Here is a 22699-nt window from a genome sequence, read left to right as displayed (position 1 = left end):
GTCCAGCCGCTCCACAGCATATGGGATCCTCTCGGACCGGGTCATGAACCCGTGTCCCCTGCATCGGCAGGCAGACTCTCAGCCACTGTGCCACCAGGGAAGCCCAATGAGTATGTTTTTACATAATGAATAAAATGTTACTCATCAAGAAAAAGAAGTTTTTTAGTACTGAAGGCAGGCTATTCCATTTTCCTTTGGGTTGATTATTTATATTTGTATTTTCATCAATTTACTTACGGAGATACGTAGAGTATGTGTAATATGGTTATGCAGGGTTGCATTTAACATATCTGTGAAAAATGATTTGTTTTCAAAACAGAAGTATTACTGTTAATGAGATTTAGAACAAAAATTATCTTAAGTAGATAGTGTTATAAAACTTTACCCTCTACCTGTGTCCTAGGGGAAGACGCTTAACATCATCCCTAAAACCACTCCCAATCCTTTCTGCTACCCATTTTCATCTTCTGTCTTCATTTCTCTTTTTTACTTTAAATAATAATTACTGTTAGTTTTGTTAAATATTTTATTCCACTATTATACTTTTGTTTTGTCATATTTTATACCTTCTAGAGCTTAAAGATTACTTATTTTAAATTTCTCTACACTGTGTTCTAATTTTATATATATATATATATGCATATATATATACACACACATATATATATATATATATATATATACCATAGATTTTTCTAATCTAACACTCTAATTGTGGTTTGTTTCTGAATTGGCTTTCTAAAATTTCCATAATGTGGAGATTTGGGGTTGAGTATAATTCAATTACCATTTATCTCGTTACATATTATATTTTTATGAAGTATAAATAAAATACTTTATTTTATATATTTATTTGTCTAAATAGACCTTTTGTATTGAATTGGATTCTCCTTTATGTCCTATTATAAGACAATTGTTAAATGCATTCTATTGACATTTGAAAAGCATGTACATTTTTTGTTGATAATAAAGTTATCAATATCCATAAATATATATTTTAACCAGATTTGTATTACACATATATAAATATATAGTCATTCATATTCATTATGATGTCAAATATATAGTATTCACTTTTGCTATTGTATCATATACAATGCTGTTATAAAGTCTTATGTGAAACATTTCCTATTAATTTTGCTCTACTACAATTAAGATCTATGGAGATCTCAAGTCACAACTATAATTTTTCTGACTAACTTCTCCTGTCCCCTGAGCATTTAAAATGGTTGCTGGGCACCTAGAAGATGCATAGTCTGGACCACACATTCTAGGCATCCCCACTGCAGCGAGCTGGACAGTGACTTTACTCTGGAGGTGTAGGCACACATCAGCTCTACTGAGAGAAGGGAGCATTTATTGGCCATTATTTATAAATGTTGTCATTCTTCCATCCCCTCTTTAACTAAAACAAACACAACAAAGCAAAATTCTCTTGTCTTTTCTGAGATCTTTTATTTTGTCTGAAGGAGCTTGTGAGTTTCTTATTACTGATGGTTTTCACAGTCAAGCTGATCTCATTCAATGCATATCTTCCAAAATTTCTGACTAAAGTGTTATTTTGCTCCTTTTCTAGTGCTTCTTTAGGGATTTTCTAATGTATATGTTCCTTCTTTCACTCTAATAGAAGTTGATTTAGAAATGAGGTAAATGTACACTTTCAATCAGCCTCCCTGAATCAAAGGCCTCAAATCATATGGGAAAATATTGGTTATGTGATGATCTATCTCCTCATGTGGTCCTATGAGGCCCTACATGAACTGCCCTCTTTGATGTCATCCACCACTAATCTCACCACTGCCTCAACCTGCTCATCCTATGACAATCACACTGACCTCTAACTTGCAATAAGAAAGCAGGCTCTCTATTGCTTCAAGGCTTTGAATTGGCTCTTCCCTCCACCTGAAATGCTGTTTACCGATATCTGCATGGCTTATCTTCCACCTTCTGTAGACTTGTCACTTCTCAGTTTCTCAGTAAGCCTTATCCTGGGCATACCGATTTTAATATATCTCTCTCCACCAATAGTCTGGCACACTTATGGTCAATATGGTACTCAAATGCCAGAACTTTAAAAGAGTTTGCAAGAGGAGAAATGCCTAGAGATAAACATTAATAAGCTGAAAAATAATAAAAATAATGTAGTTCTAAAGAAATCTGATAATATTCTAAAAATCATTTTCAGCAATATAATTGCTCAGTTAGGACTACATGGTCTACAAGGTTTTAAATGAAAAGAAATTCTCAGTACATACGTAAAAGAATAATGATTATCTTTCTTTGGAAATAGCAGGAAAAGAAGAAGGAAAATGTGATAAAAATATGTTAAAAATAAAACACATATTCCACTTGCTTGAATGTATTTACATGAAAAGACTGAGATGCAGCATGTATGTGGTGAGAGCAGGATATATACAAATGCAAGTTATTGTAATTACAAGTTAAAGAAGAAAACCCAAGATCATATTATGCATGAAAGTGTCCTTATTTTTAACTTTACGAATAAAGTACATTGATTTAAATTATTTCATTTGAGACAAAAGATCTCCAGTTATAACAGGAACAATTGGACTTTAAGGAAAACAAACACACAAAAACACTCATAGTTTTCAATCAAGTTTTTAAGCAAGAACATAAGTGTATTTCATATTCTAAATGTTTCCAACTTCTTCTTCCTGAGATACTACTTTATTTGACAAAAGGTGCAGATAAAGTGATTTCATCAGACTTCTAGACTTCTGAAGAGAGTTAGTACCATAAGGAAGCTATAAACTCTGTATTGCATGCTAGCCATTCAAGTATTACTTTGAATTACAACATTTTCAAAAGCTGACAAAAATCTAATAGCGTCTCTTTGAACTGGAGTCACTCTCATTATTCTCACCAATATTTCCTGGAGGGCAGATGATGTAGTGTGCTTAAAAATTTTGGACCAAGGACATAATGATTCCTCCCTGGCATTCAGGTATTAAACATGAATTATAGAAAGTGATTATCCTTGTCACCTTGCCTGAAGTAATGATGTTCTGTTTTGTACAAAGCTATCAAAAACCTGCTGTGTCAGAAATGAGGATGATTTCAGGTTATTATCAAGCATACAAATGTAAGGTCTTGATTTAAATTATACATTTTGAAGATCACTGAAAACATGCAAAGCTAATTTAGAATTTTATACTGCATGTTTTACATTTGACATAAAAATTAGTATTTATCTTTTAGATATTTTACATCATCTAAGGTTACTTTAGACAATGTCTGAGCAAGTGAAACTGCTAGTGTGAGTCTAGGGGAAGAAAAAAAGACTGTCTTAACTAAATTACTAAAATCATTCAGACAATAGAAGAAAGAATCTTTCAGATTATTTATTAAGGCTCATGAGAAACAAAGGTAAAAAACATAACAAAAAACAGATATCCTTGGTTTTATTGCACTTATTTCCCTGTATGTGAGCAATTGTCTGACAAAGTAATATTTGCATACAGTAGAATATAACAGTCTTAAAGCAAGATTTGTAAAGGTTTGTGACTTGCAAATAAAACCACTTCAAATTATTTTTGGACATGTAATTGGTATGACATTTCAATTCTGGTCTCATCTTACTTTCAGCATTCCATTTAATTATTTTGCAATACTCTAAGGAGATTTTATTGTATAATTCTGTTAAAAAATGATATTCAAGTGTGTTTCAAAATATTCCCTGGAAGAAAAAGGGCAAATATACTTTTAATAAAAAACAATAAATATACGTTCATTTTTTCTATGAAAAAGTAATTTTGCCTTCACCCCCACAAAAAATGTTTTATAAAATGTCACAGTTTAGACTCCATGTATGCAGTTGAACAAAAGAATTAAGTGATCTAGAAGTAATACATCAGTGAGTTGTGGAATGATGGGGGACTATCAGGGGAGAAAGAAATAAACATGTAATGCCTCCAAAATCTTCTTTCATTTTTTTCTCTTTCAAATAGAAATAAAATTTAAGGTATAGAAAGTTAGAGTCATTGCCAGTTTGTTTGCTTTATTTTCTTTGAGAAACTAGTTGTTTCCATGGTTCAAATGATGGTTCAAGGGAATTAGTACAAACAAGAAATGTTCCTTTTGAAACAGGACAATTATCAGGAAAATGTTTCTTTTTGATGAATGAGTCAATTTAATTGAAAGTCCATCTTTTGAAGTGAATATTACCTTATGGTCTATGCAAAAGGTGTGATAAAGTTAAGGATCTTTAGAAAAGATGGTTATCCTGGATTATCTGGGTGGGCACTCAATGTATTCACATGTGTCCTTATAAGACAGAGGCACAAGGAGTTTTGGAACAATTACACAGAAGAAAAGACACATAGAAGATTACAAAGGGACTGTGAAAACAGAGCATCTGTAGTCACGAGAAGCTAGAAGAAGTAAGGAACTGAATCTCCCCTAGAGCCTGATGGTAGAGTGCAGCCCTGACAACACCCTGATCTTGTACTTCTGGTCTTCAGAACTATGAGAGAGAAAATTTCTATTATGTTAAGCTGCTTACTGGTAGTGATATATATATATATATATATATATATATATATATATATATATATATATATATTTTAATGGCAGGCCTGGGAAACTGCTACAGATTTTGGTACCAGAAGTGGGTTGCTGAGGCATGACAAAACCCTAAAAGTATGGAAGTGGCTTTGTAATTAGATAATAGGTCAGGGGTCAGAAGGAAGTGAAGAGTATGGTCCATAAACCTTCTATCATCTTAGGGGATGCATGTACGGTCATAAGCAAATGTTGCTAAAAATATGAATGGAAAGGCTCTTTTGGAGGAAGCTCAGAAGGAAATGAGAAACATGTTATTGGAAATGGAAGGAAAATCCTTGTCTTATGGAGACAGAAAACTGGCTGAACTGTGTCCTCTATTTGTGTGGAAAGCAAAACTTGTAAGTGATGAACTTAGATGTTTAACTGAGACGATTTCCAGGCAGTGTTTAAGGTGCAGCCTGGTTTATTATTGCTCCCCATGGTAAAATGCAGGAAGAAAGGGGTGAATTGAGAAGGAACTGTTAAGAAAAAGTTTGCTGGACTCCAAAAATTCTCTATGTAGGAAAGAGGCTGATAAAACCACTCACAAGCAAACATGTGCTACCATTCAAAAAACTGTAGGAATAACTCTGAGGGCAGAATGCTGGGTGTAGAGGAGTGAGCTTCATGCCACAGGAATCAAGTCACAGGACCAGAGGGCTGAACCGCAAGACATGCTGGACTATTCTCAGTCCTGGAAACCTAGTAGATTTGCCCTGCTAGATTTTGAAATTGTTTGGAACTTGTAACTCCTTTCTGCCTTCCATTTTCTTTCTTGGAATTGGAAGGTCTGTAACTGTTATACTAGGTCTGTTCAGCATTGTATTTCAGGAACACATCATTTGTTTTCTAGTTTCATAGGTCCAGAAAAGGAGAGAGATTTTGCCCCAAGATGGATAATATGCAGAGTCTCACTTATACCTAATTTAGATGATTTAGATGATGAGATTTGGGACTTTTAAATAGATGATGTTTAGATGGGATATTAATATTGAATTGACACTGTACTCATTTCAGACTTTGGATATGTAGGAGTGAAGTAAATATATTTTGCATCTGGGATAGATGTGAATCTGGGGAGTAAAATGATGGAGTGTGGTAGCTAAAAAGAGCAACCCCCCAGATCTTTCACATCTTAATTTCCAGAAACTGAATACTACCTTATATAGCAAAAAGAGTGAATATTTACTTATATGTCAAAACATGTGATTTTGTTAAAGATATTTAGAGAAGGCACTTATCCTGGATTATCCCTATGGGCAGTATATCCAATCAAATGTATCCTTATAAGGGAGAAGCAGCAAGAGTTTTGAGATGGCACACAGAGAAGACAGGGAAGAGAAAAAGACAATGGGACAATAGAAGCAGAGGATGGGGTAATGTGGCCACAAGCCAAAGAATGTGTGCAGCCACCAGTACTGGAAGAGAATAGGAGCAGATTCTCCTGACAGCCTCTGGAGGGAGTGCAATCCTGTTGACATCTTGGTCTTCCAGCCTTCAGACCTGTGAGAGAACAAATTTCTGTTGTTGTGGGCCACCCATTTGTAATAATTTGTTAAGGCATTCATAGAAAACTGATACAAATTTTGTTGGTTTATGTGCCTGTGGGACCAGCTAGATGAGTCTGAAATTTGGAGGGTGGAGTGACGGGAAGGGTGGGCTTCCCTAAAGGAAATTTAGGGGCATAAGTTGACGCTACAGTCCACAAGTGGATTTTCTTTCTCAGGGAACAGTCAGCTTTGCTCTTAAGGCCTTTCAGATGATTGGATCAAACCTGCAAGATTATTGAGGATAATCTCCATTAGTTAAAGTCAACTGATTGTAGATATTATTCACATTTGCAAAGTATCTTTAGAACAACACCTAGATAAGTTTCTGTTTGTTTAACTGGGTACTATGCCAGCCTAAGGTGACACATCAAACTGACCACCACACTGACAGAACAGGTATAAGCAGAAAGAGGACGTTACAGATGGACATTATTCCAGAGTTTAGGAATGCTGGAAATATAAATGGAAATGTTTCTTCCTAAAACTCAGAGGAAAAGGAAAAGGATTACTCTGTAATAGATAACAGACAAAGGATGCCTAAAGTGTATTTTGATGTTTTTATTCATTTCTAGCTCAAGCTTTGGTGACCCCCTACAAAGAAGTGTGTGTGTGAAATTATAATGTTGGTCTGCTGAAAGCATATGTAAAACTTTTACTACTTCCACTTCCAAAGCAGGAAAATATGCAAATGAAACCCAGAAAAAGCATGGGCAAATGAAAGTTTACACATAGTTCTGACTTATTATATAGAATGGTAAAAATGAAGAATGAATAAGGATTACTAGAGAAGTGTTATTTTTCAGCTGTTTTTTAAACGTGGATAAAGCAAAGAGACTACCCCCCTTCAGTGTTTATTTGCAGGGCTGCATGCAGTGCTATCATGAAATTCCCTTACTAGTGTTATATTTTTTACTAATAGTTGGCGGATAGAAGAGGAAAGTTTGCCTTCACTCCTGCTGCACCCTTTTGCAATATATCTGAAATACAGATATTCAGAAACAAGTAAAACTAGCTAGTTTCTAGTGTCGTATTTTGCACTTAACACAAAAATGTATTAAATAGGAAAAGGCAAGAAGCCCTAGAATAAGTTCAGATGCCTTGATTAATAAGGGTTCACCAACAGAATATTTCCATTTTGAACTCTGCCTTTGTTTAATACCCTGAGATTTTATTAACAGCCCAGAGCAACACATGATAGTAAGACTTAGGATGCATAGAGGTATGATTTCTTTTACAGAGGAAGAGAAGCTTGATTATGAAAGAGAATGGGAAAAAATAATCTGCATGATTCCTTGAGAACAGGAGAATTCTGATGTAGTTCAAGTTCAGGAGACACTACAAATGAAAGTTGAGTATCCAGAAATTTATTTTCTTAAAATTCTGTTTGACAGTATGTCTCTTGAAGTTACCCTAAGGTGTATGCACACCTCAGTTCAGGCTACTGACCCAGAGAAAAGCAGGTGGGAAAGTCAAAGAAAATGCAAACAAGAAGGAACAAATTAAATAGAACAATTTAGACAAGAGGCAGAAGTACAGACAGATTCGTGAGTTAAGGAGGCCATTACAAACAAGCCTAGCAAAAGAGTTTGGATGGAACAGGGCCTTGCCGTAGTTCTTTCCTTCTTTAGTGTAGGGCCAAGTTCATCTGAGGAAGGCCTGAGGAGGTCTGACAAAGTTCTGAGAGGCGACATGGTTTTCTACAGCTTGGCATCTATATCACTTTTCTTTTCTTTTTTAACTGAGCAGTAGACTGGAAGTCTTGGGGAAGAACAGAGATGACTTCTGACAGTTCACAGGATACTTTCTTGGCTCTTTTCTCTTCCTATCCACCATGACCTCAAGAAAAGGAGATATCTACTCCTTTGCTTGACTGAAACCTCCTCTGACCCATTGAAAATTGGACTGGGCACACCCAGATGAAGTGGAGGCTTCCCAAATGTCCACCCGACCCCTCCATTCCCAATGGGACCCAGGATTCTGTGCTGCTCTCCCTGAAACGATTTCCCAAGGGAATTAATCAGACTTATGCAAAATATACAAGGTAAGCAGAGAGAATAACTATCAAGTCTACTTTAGAGATATATAAATATTACCTATGATGGGGTCACTACTCTGTGGAAAGATATTCAGAAGACACAGCTCAGGAAAATAAAACCTTTAAATAGCCTAAAAGTAGAATTTTCCAGCAGAAATTGACAACTCTATTTATCCTTAACGAAATGAGCTCCATGATTGCAGATTTCAAGATCTACCTGAGGCATAAACCCTTTTGATATGAGAAGCAGTGAAAAGAATGTGTACATTGTCTCGCCTAGAACTTGCTGGCCACTTCCAGTAGTGATTGTCATGGATAAAGATGATGCTTTGTGGGCTACATATGCAGCTAAGATCCAAGTCTGTCTGGTGTAACTTTGTTATTATCTATAATTGTGCCATGCCATTAAATGCTTCCACAGGCAATGACCACAGCCCTTCAAAAACTCAGATCACATTCCACAGGCATTATGGTTAATTGGCAGGTAAGGAGATTCTTCACTACATTACACATATGTGTAACTAGCCACAGATCAAGAGCAGATTCAGGAAGCATTACGGATTGTCAAAATTAATGCCTGAACTTTCCTCAAATCAGACTTCATTTCTCTCCCGCAAAACTCAAGAGAAAAAACTAGTTTCTGATCATAAACTCTGACACATTATATTGAGGTGAGAGCTAAAAGAATTTTGAAAAGGTTCTTTTCCTCTCTTCATATTTACTCTCTCCTTTATTTGACACATTTGACACTAAGTGTCTACCTTGTGCCAGATACTATTCTAGAGTCTGGCAATGTATCAGTTAAGAAAAGAGACAAAAATTCTTCACCCTAAAAACTTACATTCTATTGGTGAGCAATAATGTACAAAATAAATATAAGTCATATTGGGTGTTAGAAGATGATACAGGTTATATAGAGCACAGCAAAGCAAAGAAGTGTGTAATAAATACATTTCAAAGAATTACAATATAAAACATGTTCAATGCCCCAAATTTGATAAACACAATTTAATATTTGGGTAGATAGTTCTTTGTTATCTTGAAACTGATCCTCACCTTTAATGTCTAATCTATCACATTGATTTAAACAGCATCAAGTCACTGAGGCATCTACATTGGAAACTATTTGGGTCTCAGACTGGCTTATCTGTTAGGTCTCTTATATAATTCTAATATTAGACCAAAAACATGGACAGATCGATGCAAATAAAAAATTCAGGTCTACCTTAAGTACAAATTGAGAATCTTATCACTATGTAGTCGGTCTGTTTTAGGTCATTTGACACTGAAAGTAAAGAGCAATCTTAGAGAAAAATACCATCTATTGAAGACTAATGATTGGTCTTGAATAAATGGGTGTTTGCTACATTTTTTGACTGTTATCTTAGCACCCTGTCTTTTTTGTTTTGTTCTGCTTATGTGTAGCTTGTATGATTTCCTACCCTGTTACCATACAGTATAGGTTTAGAAATATTTCAGGAAACTTGCATCCATATAATAGAAATTTCTTCTGCAATCTGCCTGTACATTTCCAGTTTACACATAAGTCCTCCAAATATCAAAGCGGTCCTTGAAATGTAGGGCACCTTACTATTAGAGACATCTCCAGCTAACTCCAATGTCAGAGAGTAATTATACTGTCTCCCCTTAACTATCCTATGTCCATATCATCTCTGCCTGGAGGAATGTAGTTTAAATGAACATTGTTGGCCACTTGGAAGAGAAGACAATGTTTCATAAAAATAGACAGTGTAAAGTTCCATCTCTTTTGCCTTGGATGCAATGTCTTGGGAATGGTGTCATGAAACAGAGACATATTTTAGATCTGTGTTTGATTGCATGTGGATCTCAGGTGGATTTTGTATTATATTTTTCAATTATTTTTTTCCTAAAGTGTAGATAAAACTCTTCTCGTGCTTGAAGTATCTCTCTTCAAGATGGAGAGCAACTATATCAATAGATAAGCTAAAGGTCAGCATTTTGGGAACCTGATCTTTAAAATCATTGCCTTAGTTTGTCCTTCAACACCAATAACAACAAACTGATGAAAATAAAATTGATTATGAGCTGCCCTTATATTAAATTAACCTTCATATATTTTTAACATTATAAGTAATATTTTACAACTCATAGTTATAATCATTCAATCCATTTCAGTGCAATTTCTATCACATTAATTAAAAAACACACTAAAAGACAAAATATTACAAGAAATTGCCATTAGTTTTTTAACAAAGTATATTTAAATATCGTCCATTTGTTAAAATAGTGCATTAGAAATAAAACACTTAAAGAGGTAAAGCATCTATTGTTTTCAACTAAAGACTTGATATATCACAGTGAATATTCAACTCAGACAAGTATAATTTCAATTTATTTCCAGACTGTAATTATATATTGTAATAAGTTGTAATTCTCACAAAAAAAATTTAAAAATATAATGGAATTACTTGCTCCTTTGTTTCAAAAATAGAGAATTAAATGCTACATAGTCATTAGATGTAGATAGCTGAGCTTGTATCTGGATAGTAGAATCTTGGCTTATAATTAATTGAAAAACATATTGGGTGACATTGAGAAAGAAATGATTATTTCAGGAAAATCTCTATGAATCACAATTTTAGATTGCAGAGTAAGAAAGAAACTTTAACTTATATAACACTCTTGTCTTCCAAAGCTTGATAAAACCATACATAAACACTGCTATGTGAAATTATAAATATATTTCAAAAGAGTTGGACATTTTCTTTAAAATTCTGTGTGAATGCTTATTTTTGTGCAGATAAAACCTTTGAGAGCAGATTTACCTAAGTAGTTGTTTATACTTTTAAACGAGCAAAATACATTTCAAAAATATTTGATAATTGCCAAATGCTTGAGTAGTTCATATATTAGGAAATACTGTAAATAATACCTTTGAGTCCTCTCTGCTTGTTAGGCCATATCCAATTTTCTTGGTCCAGTGTTTTAGAGATTTGTATTTCTTCCAAATTCAGCATAAAAATTACTTCAACCATATGCCTTTGAGAACATACAGTTTTAGCCTCTGGAGAACTAAAACACGGTCTAATTTTTTTTGTCTCCACAATTGAAAGAGGTAAAGGGAGGATATATATATATATATATATATATATATATATATATATATATATATATATGTTTGTTTTCTATTTAATATCTCAAAAGATAGAGATCTTCCTTGTTATACATTAGTGATGATGTCTAACTCGCAAACTGTTTGTACATTTAAATTGGGGTAAATAGTGAAAGAATTATCTAGATAAGGGAAACAGAGGGTTTTCTTTTTCTCTATTTCATGAACATACAAAATGAAAGCAAGTTTTTAAGATATGAGTATCCATACTAGAGGTCACGGTCTCCAATAATCTTTGCTCATCATTTACTTGGTATTATTTTAATTAGTAAGCTCATGATCATGTTTTTGTTGAATTATAACAATACCGGTTTACCAGATACAGGGAGTTTCTTTAATTCTACTAAATGAGGCTCTTCCTGGTTCTTTTCTGTCTCATTAGGTTCTGTTTGCAAAGGACTTTCTCTGTTTTTTTCATGTTGACTGAGAAGCTTCCTGGGTGGAATTACTCTTGGCTCTCTTGAGGGGATATTTAATCCCTGACTATTTCTGTTGAGCAGGACTCTTCCTGGCTCTTTTCTATTCAGGACAGAACTTCCTGGATGGAAGTATTCTTGGCTCTTTTAATTGGAGATTTACTCCCTGACAGAAGCAGAATCAGAAACAACCCGTTTTTTGTCAGACTTTTCTGTTTTTCCTTCCTCTTTGTCCAGGGATTGCTCAGAGCAAGTCTTTCAGCTTCTCAACAAGGGCTGTATGAGAGACCCAGGTGGAGACTGCTTTCTCCTACCTTGCTCCTTTCTCTCTCTGATCCTGTTGTCTCATAAGTAACCCTCAGATACTGAGCACCCTCCTTCTACCTTCCAGCAGACAATGTGTCACCACCATGGCACTAATTCTATTCCAAACCTTCAAAATACTAAGGGTAATTTAGAACTGCAAAGGTCACTTTTGGACTCTTGCAATCTCCCCAAGCTTTCCATCTTTGAAGAGTCCTTGAGTATCAGGGGCCCAGAATCATCCCCTCTAAACAATGGCCTGCTTTATTTACTTGATATGATGAAGCAAAAAAAAAAAAAAATCTTCTCCCAATCAAATTTCAAGCAAGCTCTTCCACAACCTTAATATGCCTTATCTGAAGTTACCTAATCACTTAAAGGTCATATCTGTCTTCTTCCAATGCTCTTTTTCCCTCAAATCTAAGACATTCTTATCCTCAATATTTTCCCCTTCTTTCCCTTTTGCTCCTCCGAATGGGATTCTTTCTCCCCCACCGTGATGTACCTAATGAGCTTTACACTGTACTCTTTCTCTCTTGCCCTCACACAAGTTGTTTACCCTCTAATAATTTATCCATCCTTGCAAGGACACTGGAAACTATGACATTCTTTCACTCAACTCATAGCACAATCTCACAACCCTAATTTGATTGACGGTTATGTACTCTCTTTCTTATGGAAGCCTCAGGGTTCCTCCAAATTCCTGTATCTGCCTCATATTTAAGGGGATACTTTGAGTTATCACTAAAGGACGGACCCTTTAGCTTTCCACCCTAGACTTCAAAAGGAACTTCTCTCAACGTCAATGCTTTTCAAAAAAGTCAATCTATTCTTCCACCAGAACAAAAAAGAAGGCTCTTTCATAGGGCTAAGTATTTGCATTCACATCTACTTTCCACACGTGCAAATACTGATCCTATTAACACGGAAAGCAAGAGAACATATTCCTTGCCTTGTTATATAAATCTAATAGACCAAACGATTCCAAACATAATTTTACCTAGTATGCTTGCGACTAACATTCTATAAGCAATAATTTATCATTTTCCTCTTCCCAATTGAATGGGACATATCCATCAAAACAGACCATATGCATACCAAGATGCAAATCTATGAGACAATTATTTCTATAAACTTGGACAGCCTCTACTGAGACATATTTTATCGTGACAGCCATGCCTATTGATATCTGTCAACTAATTGGGCTGGACCTTGTTATCTAGCTAATATAATTAGCCCTTACTAAATCTTTAGACAGACTGCCTTCTTTTCTCACCTTAAACATTCTGTTACCTCTGATTTAAGTTTTTTGGCCACTAGATGAACCACAAAGTCAACAAAAACATGTTATAACCACAAGCTTAGGCACAGAATCCTAGCACTGAACCTTCCTTTATCCCTTTGTCACCAATTTTTCAAGAAGAGGGTAAGGAAGCATAAAAGCGACATGAGCAAAAGCAGAAAAATAAATGAAATAAATAATTATTAGGTATCTAGAAATACTAAAATTAAAAAATATATATCTCTCCTTGTATCTCATTTAATAAAATATCATTAATAAGGTTATTTTTCAAAGGGATATAGCATAACATTAGATATGCAAAAAATCACTTCCTTCTATACAATAGTCATAAGTCTTTGTAGTTTAAAGGATGGAAAAGTTTTACTTAAAATTAAGGAAATATTTTTCTTTGATCTTTCCATACTTAAAGTATTATTAACTCATGGAGAGAATTTTAAATGTTTTTTAAAATATTTTTTTACATTTAATGTTTTATTTTTCTAATATGCTTATGATTATATTTTTGAATATTTTACTGTTGTTACTGACTTCAATTATGTTTAGGTGACTTTTATAAAACTAATACATTTTTAGTTTTATAGTGAGAATTAATAAACCTAAGAGATTCCACATAAAATATTTGAATTTCCAGCAAAATGACTCGTGTAGAACATTCAGTGCTTTAGGAGAAGCTGCATTACTTCAACCTATTGATATTCTGCCATGTTTTCATGCGGGAAATACTTTTTCTTCCAAATCTCTCTTTTGTATGTGCCAGCAGACAGCACAAAAAGAGAACTAGTTTCTCTGGGAGTAACTATGCTAAAGACATTACCTTCTTCTCTTTATGATGAACTGAAAAGTTCACATTAAGAGGCAAATCCTTCATTTTGAAACATTAACCCATATAGTACTTAATAATTGAAGCTTATGTGATTTAGAGTTTCAGAAATGAATTAAGTGCAAAAATAGATTCTTTCCCCACTTTCCTTTGGTGATGTCCTGGATTGATTGCTCTTCATTTTAGAATTTTGCCTTTTAGGACTTCGTTCCAAGAGAGTCGAAGAATTATCAATAATTACTGAATCCAATAGCATCTTCTCCTTACTTAAATTATTATTTGTCAATTAAAATGTTACTAGTGAAATTGAAATGTGATTGCATTTTATATCTATTAGAAAATTTGAGGGATTATTTTTATTCCTATTCTGTAATAAAGACACTTAAAATATGTTAAGAAATCTGTACCAAAAAAAACTAATATATTCCCAGAGTGGAGCAAAGTGTTTCCAGTATTCCTAGGGGTAGAGATTGGAAAGAAAATTGTATGATCCAGAAATTCCAATATAAGTATATTCCCTGGAAAATCTTGTGCACATGTTCAACAGGAGATTTATAAACAATGGTCATAGCATCATTACTCTTAATAACCCCAAACTTGTAACACCAAATATCCATCCAGAGTAAAATAAGTAAATAATTATTGATGTAGTATAATTAGAATTAATGGATTGTTGTTGTAAACAAAAGAGTTAAACAAGTAAGACATGAAACAATGGATGTTTTTATAAAAATCAAAAGCAAACAATACTTAATGGTATTGCTTAGGAATGCATACATGACATGCAATAATAAAGAAAAGTGAAGAAGCTATTACCGTAAAATGGGATAATGACTGGTTCTAAAGGTAAGAGTGAAATTTATGACTAGGTTAGGATACACCAGGGGATCCAAGGTCCTGGGAATTTTTTGTCATACTTGGGTTTTTATAGAGCTGTTTGCTTTATAATTAATTGTTAAACTGCACTTTCACATTTTTTGCCCTTTTCGATATGTGAATTTTCTGACACAATGAAGAAAAATTACAAATTTAAAAAGTGCCCATTTTCATAAGTAGAAATTCAAAAACTAAAATGACCACACGACGTGATAATGGAAGCAACATTTTTAAATATTCAAAAAGGAGGAAGACTTTTCTGTGAGACAAGAGCAAAGGCTCATTTCTCACTCTAAAGCAAACAAATAACAGACAAAAAAATTGATAGGATAGTTTAACACTATCTAAGGAAAAATGAAGAAAAAAATCTTACCTTTCTAAAATTACATTATCCCTACTTGCTTTCAGAGAAAGGTTTAAACAGCTGGTTTATTCTGAACGTTTATTTGCTGATTAAATTTGAGAGTTTTTCTACTTTGCTACACTGCATACAGCTTCTGTATTAGTTTGCTAGGGCTGTCAGAACAAAGTACCACAAAATGAGGGTCTTAAACAACAGAAATATTTTGTCTCCAAATGCTTCTGGATGCTAGAAGTCCGAGACTAAATTGTTAGCAAGTTTGGTTCTTTCTGAGAGCTGTGAGAAATAATCTAATCCATGTCTCTCCCCCAGCTTCTGGCAATCTTGGGAGTTCCTTGGCTTGTGAAAGCATCACGCTGATCTTTGCCTTCATCTTCATGTGGCCTTCTCCTTGTGTCTGTGTCCGTCTCCAACTTTCCCTTTTTTATAAAGATACCAATCACATTGGATTAGGGCCCACTCTAATGACCTCATTTTAATTTGTGACCTACCTCCAAGTAAGAATCGCATTCTGAGGTACAGGGGGCTTAGACTTCAACACATAAATTTTGAGAGGGCACAGTTCTACCCATTACAGCTTTCTTCATTTTCTTCTATGATTTTCCATCTGGAAATCTCTTTCTCATTTGTTCCCAACCCAAACACATGCAAAGGTCTTTTTTCATTATTTTTCCTGCCACCCACCTGTATAATCATTGACCTAATGTACTTGAGTAAATTTTATGTGTATTGAATCAAAACAATTATCAATATACTTATTTTTTTACTTGCTACTAAATCTCTTCTTTTGTCATTTACTACTGTCAACTGGCAACTAATAAGAAATTTCTCAAATATCCAAAAGAGAGATTTATGGTAGATCAAAAAACACACAAAGATTTTGCAGCTAATGAACAATATAAAGCTGATTCCCCTGTTCTTCTTGATAATCCTATTCTCACTATGCTACACGTTTTTTTAAGAAGTGCTTATTTTTTAAAGTTTTTTTATTTTTTTAATTTTTATTTTATATTGGAGTATAGTTGATTTAAAATGTTGTGTCAGTTTCAGGTGTACAGCAAAGTGATTCAGTTATACATATACATATATCTACACTTTTCTAGAATTTTTTCCCATTTAGGTCATTACAGAATACTGAGTAGAGTTCCCTAAGCTATACAATAGGCCCTTGTTGGTTATCTATTTTATATATTATAGTGTGTGTATATGTTAATCCCAAATTCATAATTTATCTCTCCCCCCCACCTTTCCCTTTTGGTAACAGTAAGTGTGTTTTCTAAGTCTGTGAGTCTGTTTTGTAAATAAGTTAATTTGTATCATGTTTTTTTAGATTCTACATATAAGTGATATCATATGATGTTTGTCTTTCTCTATCTGACTATGCTACAATTTTTAATGACTACTTGTATACTTTCTAAATTAAAATATTCCCTCATCTCAAATTCTTAGGGCTTATGAATTTAGCCTATTATTAGCCTATTATTTAGCCTATTATTTTTGTTATTTATTCTGACTTATAGTCTTAAGGCAACAGCCTACTTCTTCTTTTACTATCAGTACCATTATTTCTTTAGAACAGCATGTTTATTAACAGAGATGGGTCTATTAGATCGCTTCATCTAGTGCATGTTTATGAAAAAGTAGGGATTCCTTTTGTTGTTACTTCAATGTTGTAACTGTTTTAAAGAATGCTCATAGGACCTAGAGATTTACCCTGAAAACATCACTACTGAAAAGGTAGGCTTAGTTACAAAGATCAATGTATTGTTATCAGAAACTGTTCTTGACAAATTCTTCTTGACAAGACTTTATATTCAAATTATCTGAAAATAACAGGCTTCCACCATTCCATACGATACTAATGTGCACTGTCAGGTCCACTTAGGACTCCTTCTATAACCTTTATAAGAAAAGAAAAAGAAGTGAATTTTAAACACACTGAGTAAAACTTGATCACTATGTCCACCATATCCCCACAACAAACACCGTGATTTCTTCAGCCTCAGTGTGACTGGGATTTCATTTTGACTTGTTAGATAAAACTAATTATCCTTTTTGATACTGAAAATTCTACCAGAGTTAAAATCCTTATCAAAAACACTGGTTTTATTTAAACTAATACATGCTTAAATGTGACATAGATTAACAACCTTCCATATTTTAAAATCTATGCAATGCTCCATTTCCTTATGGGGCATTTATGTAGTATTTTTGAACTTAAGTTAATGTAGTAATTCAGAATTTTATTTAAATGGCTGAAACTACATTGTCTCTGGTAAGAAAAGTCACTTAAAAACGATTTATTGCTATGGGGTAAGTTATTGCACAGAAGCTTTTGCAAATGGATTATATAAAAGTAAAAATCTATAATGTATTTTGAATTCTGTAGAGATAAGGCCTGGATCGTTAGTAGAAATACAGTGTTATGCTCCATTTTTCCAGTATTTCTCAAAAATATTTCTTGGGTTAATCATTTGATCAAAGATTTGAAGAATACTGTTTAGGTTAAAAAAATGCAATATTTAGCAAAATTCTGTGGACTCTGAGTGACATTTACTACCTATTGAAAGGACGTTTTTATTTCTTCATTTAATATATTCCCAAATAAAAATAAGATAGAGTTCTTTTCAGCTGATGTATTCTATTATTACATGCCATTGAAAGTCATTTCTTTTTAACATCTTTATTGGAATATAATTGCTATATATTGTTGTGTTAATTTCTGCTGTATAACAAAGTGAATCACCTATATGTATACATATATAATATTCCATTGTGTATATGTGCCACATCTTCTTTATCCATTTATCTGTGGATGGACACTTAGGTTGCTTCCATGTCCTGGCTATGAAAGTCATTTTTATATCTTAAATAAAGAGTAATGAAATGTCCCTACCCCTGTATCTCCTTGTGCTTATTATGCTTTTGAATGGTCAATAAATGATGTAGTGCTATTTCACTAACTGTGATCTTCTTAATGTGTTTCTGAAAGTGAAAGCTTTTCGACATAAACAGTAATGTATAAAATTTATTCTACTGAATCCTTGGTCAAGTTAAGAAAGCAATAAAGAAAGTATAAGTTTCTTCACCGTATTTTCTGGATTTCTATTTACTTATTTTTATTAATAAATGATATTATATTATATGAATCATCAGCTCTAATATGTTTCTAATTTCATTGAAATAGACAGTTGTTATTAAAATTGTGCTTGCAGATTCTTTTGAATCCTTATTCAGTAATAATTTGCCTTATGTATTATGGGCCTTTTTATACTTTATAACACAAGACAGAATCTAAACCATGATATGAGGATTATGAAGATGCAGCTTACTTGTGGTGAATTTAGAAGTTTCTACTAACTCTTTATGTGATATGTTCATTATAATAGGTTAATAAAAGCAGCATAGAATTATTCATTAATTTTATTACCCCATGATATCTTGACTTTATTGCTCTGTAAATATGAACATTAGTGGACTCCCAGTTCACTCCAGCCTTTGCTACTCACTGGCTGTATGACACTAAGCAACCCCTCAAATTCCTTTCAGCATCTATATCCATTGAAAAACTTGGAATGATAATAACTATTGCAATATTACTACATCACGTAAGATTACTTGTGTATGTATAAAACATTACATGTTGTATGTAAATGTATTTAATAAAGACTTGTTGGTATATGAATATAAAATAGGATGGTTTTTAAGTCTCTCAGTTGAATAGGCATTCCTACTTGCAGCACTTAGTTGCTGAGCTCTTGCTATGTATCAGATACTCTGCTAGGCAGCAGGGATTCAAGAGTTCACAAATCAGACATGGCCCAGCCAACTGGAAAAGGTTAAAATGATGACATCAGGGATGGAATAAACAAGAGTATGTGTCTGAGTTGATTTCATGGTTTACCATTTTGAAGTCACTTAGTGTATTTCATGACAAATAATTAAATATAATAAGTATATACTATCTGGGATTTCAAAGTAACACAAAGAAAATCTGCCAAGTAATCCAATAACAGAGATGTAGCCCCTCTTCTCTGCACTCCAACAACCCCTCTCTCCAGTTTTAAATTCTATTGCCTAATTAGATACTGGAATTAGAAATAAGACTCTTTGTAAAATAATTTAGAGGGTGAATTTTTATGGTTAGTTATTGGAATACATTTGTTTTAAAGCACACTTAAGCAATTAAATAGTAGTCATAGACAATAAATTTTAGCAGTTGGAAAAGGTATATTAACTCTTTATGGCTTTGGGGAAACAATTTAATTTACTGCACTCCATATGCATTAAATCGGCCTGAAGGAATAAGTGTACATCAAAAGTGTTAGTAATTAATACTTGGACATAATACATTTTATTTTAATAAATGTGATTCAAACTGGTGACTGGTCAAGTTATTCATTCTCTGATTACTTCACTGTTGTCAACATTTCCTCATTGGTGTAAGTGCCAAATATAACTTTAAAAAATACTTCATAAATTCTAAGTACGGGAGATAAAATAGCTATTATAATTATCTGATGAAGTCAGAAGTTTATATCAAGTAAACTATACTATAACATATTATCATGATATAGTGAAATTGAATTTAGAGCAAGATAAAGCAAGTGTTCTTATCTATATCTTATACATACAATCCCAGCTATGTGACCCTGGGCAATTAAATTCATGAACTTGACTGTGGAGATTATGATATCTATATTGAATGTTTTTGTATAGAACAAATGAAAATCTAATATTTTGTCTGGAACATAGAAAGAGTTCAATAAATACCCAGATTTCATATTTTTTTCCCTGTGTTTTTGTTCTATAACCTTTAGGCCAAAATGAACTTTATAATATATTGCTTATGTGTTTGCACTACATAAAGCTAAGAATCACTCTGATGGCAACTCTTGTTCTTACTTTATACTTAGCTAAATCAATGTTATCTTTCTTATTGTGATGTGTGCTAATGCTTATAGTTTATTCCTAAAAGTATTGTTTAAATTCTGACTTTTCACCCCAATTATGTCTCTGAGCAATATTGTTTCAGACTTATTAAGATCCTATTTTTGATTATGCTTATGTTCAATAAAGGAATATCACAGGCATTTCTTTGTTTTCTCAGTTATTATGAAATTAAGATGCCTACTGGGAAATAGCTAATGCTGTGTCCTTTGGTTATACGTGACAGGAATTGTTTTGTTAGGCATTGTGTTAGTTTTATTTCTCTTATTTCTTGTCTTCATTATACCTTTGTTTGTGAAAGCAAGTCGAAAGGCATTCCATTGAAACAGCTTTTTCATGTTTTCGGGAGGACAATCAAGACATTTCTAGGAAATAAAAGGTCGCTCCCTTGTTCTCTTCAGGTGTGCTAAATAATTCTCAGACTCCTTTCCATGGCTTTCTGATGCAAACTTACACTTTGCCCCTTTGTCCCTCTGTCTTTACACATATGTCTGACCCCAGCCAAATTCATAGATTTGAGTACCTCTCACTCAGCTTATATTTATCCACTACTATATATTTTTATATGTTCCCTCTTCACTTAAGACTTCCTTTCCCACTTATGTCTAGACATACTTTGTTCAGTTTCCCCACTGAATTCACATCCTAATGTGACTAGATTTGCAGTTAGTAGGCTTGATTTATGACCTCTAATAGTTTCTAACATTCCGGAAATTAATAATGCCATATGTAAATTTGCATTGCTACATGAGTAAAGGGAGAAGTGCTTCTATTTGCCAGTAATGGATAAACATTTGTTAACACATGGGACATTTCAATGAATAGTGTTGTGCTACATGTTTTTGGATACAATAGAAGTTTCAAAGACAAAACAGAAAAATATTTAATAAAAAATTACCAAGTAGACTTATAGGATGCTAAAGTATTTAAATATTAAACACCAAAAACTGAATAAAATTTTATCTGTCCAAATATTTTCTGATATGAGAAAGATGATTTCTCTTTTCCTTTTGGATTATGCCAACATTAATGTCGTCAGTTCAAAACAAAGCTGAAGAAAGAGTACAGAGTGACGTCAGTATTCTGGTAGCATAAAACGTCCTTCATTTTGTTCCCAACTTAACAACTAACATTTGGAATCCATCCAGAAGCAAAAGTGTCTCTGAGGGAGTCATGGGATTCAGCACCATAAGCCAAGGAATCTGGGGTGAATCTTGTCCACATGTGCATCAAGTAATAGGTAGATAGAACATGGTACAAGCTGTGAAACTGCCACCAATTCATCATTTGCAGTTCAAGTTTCCTACCCTGGCCCTGGTTCCCAAGAGGTATTTGCCAATAAGTCTCTGTTCCTGTGAGCACAACCCCCATATTCAGCCATCTGTCTCTCCAATCTTGGGAACAGTAGTTTGCGCTGTGTCCTAACCCCTCCTATGGATCCAAGAAGAGTTGTTTTTTCACTCTGCTCAGATTTTTATTTATAGTTAAGATGGAGCCGTGACTTCCAAGCACTTTATATGCAAATCTGAAAAAAACCTTATGGGTATTAATTAGATGTAAGTATATGCAATGAATAACTTCTTTCCATTAAAAAAATGTCAAATCACTTTCTCTATATTCACGTATAAAATTTAAACAGGCTATGTGTGTATGTGTGGCAACTTTCAATTCTAATTTAAAAGGAAGCTTAAGCTAAACTGTCCTTTCATTTAATGATTAATATCATGTCATGGGAATCGTAGTTTGAATAGCAAAAATGCTTTAATTCATAATGCAAGTTAAAAGAAAACCTTTTTTTTAAAGTTTACACGTCTATTTAAACTTTCCAGACTTCAGATAAAACTGGTGAATATAGAAAAAACAGTAGATGGATAGACACATAGGTAGCAAGAGGATAGAGTAGCTAAATAGGTGGAAATTAAAGAGGCATAAATTAGAAAGGAAAACAATACTATGTATTCATAGGAAAAAATAAATAGAATAGCCTTTCCCTGTAATATTTTATGTCTTCATACAATATTATGTAGGTCAATATGTTTTATTTTTTCCAGTGTTTTAAATGTTGATTAAAACTATTTGCTCTGCATATAAACATTTTCTTCATTAATATACTTATTGTGACATTATTTTTAAAAAATTACTCATACACATATTTTTAAGAAAATATCAAAACCATTAGCTTATTTTACCTAAATTCCAAAACACTCTAGATACTGACAAAAACAAACAAACAAACAAACAAACAAAAACATTATGTATACCTACAAAATAAATGAATGACAATTTCTTTATCATTTATTATTCAGGACCACCAATTAAAATATTTATTAAATAAGGGCTTCAGATGCTAAAGAGGTTATTACACAGA

Source organism: Phocoena sinus, chromosome 12 (genome assembly GCF_008692025.1).
Source record: "Phocoena sinus isolate mPhoSin1 chromosome 12, mPhoSin1.pri, whole genome shotgun sequence".
NCBI classification, from domain to species: Eukaryota; Metazoa; Chordata; class Mammalia; order Artiodactyla; family Phocoenidae; genus Phocoena; species Phocoena sinus.
This window is presented reverse-complemented; position numbering follows the sequence as displayed.